Below are 3,785 nucleotides of genomic sequence, written 5' to 3'. Positions count from 1 at the left end.
GAAGGAAGGAAGAAAGAAAGAAAGAAAGAAAGAAAGAAAGAAAGAAAGAAAGAAAGAAAGAAAGAAGTGAGTGAGTCATACCCTCAGGAAAATTGATGCAACTGGAGATGATCATATGACGTGAATTAACCCAATCTCAAAAAGACAAATGTTTTATCTAAAGGGGAAATACTCTCGGTACTCAATATATACTATAAGGAAAACCTTAAATTTTTGTTTAATTTTAATCATTTTGTAAAGAAAGAGGGCCACCAAGATGTCTCAGTGGGTTAAAGCACTTGCTCTGGAGACGAGACCTGCGTTTGATTCCAAGATAACTGACTCCCAAAGTTGTTCTTTGGGCTCCATTCTCAGCATTGTGGCAGACATGTATTTGAATACACATCTTACATACACACAAGATTTTTGAAAAAAAAAAAAGAAAGAAATGGAGACAAGTGGAAATGAGGTCACTATGGATACACCTCGAAGGAGCTATTGGGACTTCAGCCCTTCTCCCTTTGCCCTCTAGCCATTATAATGTAAACAATTTTCTTTTACCATGTGCCCCCACCATGATGTTCTGCCTCACCATGGGACCAAAAGCAAGGAGCCAGCAGACCACAGCCAGAACTCTTATGTTTGTTTGTTTGTTTGTTTGTTTCTAGGAAAAGCATAGTTGATGGATCCCTTTATTTCATGTCAATCTAGACTTTGGTTAAATCTCACTCTATCTAGGGCTGAACACCACTTCGTCCTGATCCTGTTGAAGTCAATTTGTTCCCAAGGTCATGAGCTATTAGTTCCGTACCGGAGTTTTCATTTTTTTCATCCCTCTAATGACAACCATTTTCTCTGGCAATGAGAAGGTTCAGGACACACTGCTCTAAAATATGACACCTTGACATAGTGAACATTTTAAAGTGAAGGAATCTAAGATAGTGTGGCAGGGCAAGACAGTACAGAGGTTCCTCCATCTTGTATTTATTCCTGATGAGGCCATTTTAGGTTTGACTAGAATTTGATCTCCTTGGTAGAAACTCCCATGGAAAATTACCCAACTCTATTCTAGGAACCCAAGGCCAGGATTTATCTTGGCTTCTGTTAAACAGCTACCTGCTTGTGTGATACATAACTGCTTATCTTAGTTTTGGTTAAATGCTTACTTGTGCAAAACCTCCCCCTGCAGCTGTCCGGCAAGATAACAGGATGTGAATTTTGTTTTCCAAAGCCTCTTACTCTAAAATCTCTGGGCAACACTTGGGTCCTGAATGCCTAAAAGTAGTCCCAGAAACTGGAATAAAGACTTTCAATTGGCTATAAGCTGTGTCTGAGTGGTCTTCTCTGGTTGGCTCCCCATTACAATAGCATATGTTAACGACTCTTGGGCTTTCATCTGACCTTCCACTGAAGCAGATCATGAGACCCTAAAATGCCTCCCTACACAGGGAAGGTATCTCTGAAGATACCAAAGCAGCTGAATAAACCAGCTTTGCTGAGTTCTCTCAGTCAACTATTCTGACATCACATCCTGTTTGTCCATTTATATTTCTCCATGCCTCTCCTGCTGTTCATGAGATACATAATAACAAAAAAAACTAACGAGGTCAGTGAGACAATTCAACAGGGAAAGTACTTGCTGTGCAAGCCTAAAGACCTGAGTTCAATCTCCAGAAGCCACATAAAAAGGAAGGAAGGAAAGAAAGAAGGAAGGAAAGAAAGAAGGAAGGAAAGGGAAAGAAAGTGTGAAAGCCAGTTACATTTTAGGTTTTAATTACTGTGCCTAAAGAGATCCATGAAACAAAAATGCCTCTAACTAGTAAGCCCAAGAACAGATATATCCCCTGGAATAATGGAGTCTACTACTCCTTTAAACAAGTTTGTTTGATCCATCTGCACTGGATATGCTTATGTGCTTGATCACATATGGGCAGGAAGTACATGACAGGAAATACACCCTGATTTGACCTGATGGGAAATATAATGAATTGTGGATTTTGTCTTTTTAAGCTCCTGAAAAATGTGACTTGTTGCCATTTCCTGAGAACCTAGAGTGGTCCTGGCCAGAGCCCATCCTCCTGGCCAGTATTTAATTAAAGCTTCCTTCAAATTTGACATTAAATTGTGGTAGTAGTCTTATTCTTGACCTGTGTGGTGATTAACAAAAGAACAAACTAAGGTTTCTCTGTTTCAGTCTTTATTTCCTGAAAAGACTCCTGTGCCATATATACATATGTGTGTGTGTGTGTGTGTGTGTGTGTGTATACATATATTGAATAGGTGTGTATTTGGGGAAGGGTGTTTGGATTGGTACTGGGGATGGAACGCAGGGCTTTGCCTATGGTAGGCAAGTATTTTATTGTTGAACTATATCCCTGTTTTATTTAGTTTATTTGAAGCAAGGTCTCTCATAGGCTCGTAGCCCAGACTCAATTCTACCTCCTAGGTACTGGGATTACAGACATGAGTCACTCTCTTCTCAACCCTCTTGTTTACTTTCTTTTCAGAAAGAAACAAATTCAGTCTCACTAAATTGCCCAGATTGGACTTGAACTTTCACTTTTCCTGTCTCACCTTCTCCAAGCAACTGGGATGCTGTACCACCAGACTTGGCTATGTCAAGTGTTTCTGTTATTAATCTCTTTTGTAATGGAAGCCTCAACCAGAAGCTGTACCAGAATAAAGGCAGAGATTGCTTCTCCACCTGCTATCAGCAACAAGAAAGAACCAGACAATGGTAAACACAACTCTATACTCCTGCTTCCTAGTCAAAGGCAATGATGGGGTTGTTGAGCTGTTGAGTTTCTTTTCAGTGTTTAAGAATCACAGCTCCTCCCAATATGCAGGTACTGCGCTTCACACCAGCACTTAATATCACAGAAGTCTCACTGTGAAAAAAAATTGGTCATTTTCTGCAAACATATTCCACAAAGCTTGAAATTGGCACTAGTTAGCCAGAAGACAAGCATGCTATCTCAAGACCCAGGAATCACCTAGCAGTCCACACAGACACACGGGGTAAAGTGCTCTCTAAACCGACCTTGAAACCCTAACCACTTTGGATCACAGCATTACTATGATTTATAGTCAGAATCATCAACATTTTCCACTTTCACATTCCTCATGTCTGGGTGTTTGAAAAACAATCTGCATAATATAACAATTTAAGGTAAGAAATATATGAGATGTTTGGGTTACCTTCAGTCACACATAGTTTTTCCAAAAGGACAAATCCATACATCATCTCTGTAAGTTAGCTCTGCAATGCAAGTTTTGCTCTGAGCCATGGGCTCTGTTTGGGTTTCTCCTTGCCTTATTCAGTTTCAAATAAACTAGCACGTCAACAAACTTTACTATAAGTCAACTAATCTATAGCAATTACGTTAAGAGCAACCCTTCTATGCCTGACCCATCCCTAACTTTGGCCAAGCACTTGCTGACCTGGTAGCAATAAATTTCTGGATACATTAACTGGTGAAATTTTAGTTTTGTTCTTTCACACTAGGGAAACTACCAGAGAAGGTCTACAAATATAGGCTAGAAAACAACAATCCTACTCTATACATACTGAGTAATTGTCAATAAACAGATCCACTGAATCATCAAAGTTTCTGTTTTGTTTATTCACTTTCTTTCTTAACTTTCTGAGAAAATAGCAGAGGTATGGAGGCAGTGAAGAACCAGCCTGTCTCCATCTAGGCTTAAAAGCCATCTGATAGCAGGGCAGTGGTGGCACAGGCCTTTAATCCCAGCACTTGGGAGGCAGAGGCAGGCCGATTTCTGAGTTCGAGGCCAGCCTGGTCTAC

At 40.1% G+C, this 3,785-nt stretch overlaps 1 protein-coding gene across 1 annotated transcript in view; it reads right to left on the bottom strand.

The window, feature by feature from the left end:
• Window positions 1–3,785, bottom strand: part of Ctps2 (CTP synthase 2) — a 122,242-nt gene that overhangs the window by 2,073 nt on the left and 116,384 nt on the right. The gene's annotated exons all lie outside the window — the stretch shown is intronic.

This window comes from Mastomys coucha, chromosome X (assembly GCF_008632895.1).
Source record: "Mastomys coucha isolate ucsf_1 chromosome X, UCSF_Mcou_1, whole genome shotgun sequence".
In the NCBI taxonomy this organism is placed as follows: Eukaryota; Metazoa; Chordata; class Mammalia; order Rodentia; family Muridae; genus Mastomys; species Mastomys coucha.
Note: the sequence above shows the minus strand (reverse complement) of the source record. Positions and strands in the feature narration are given on the sequence as shown.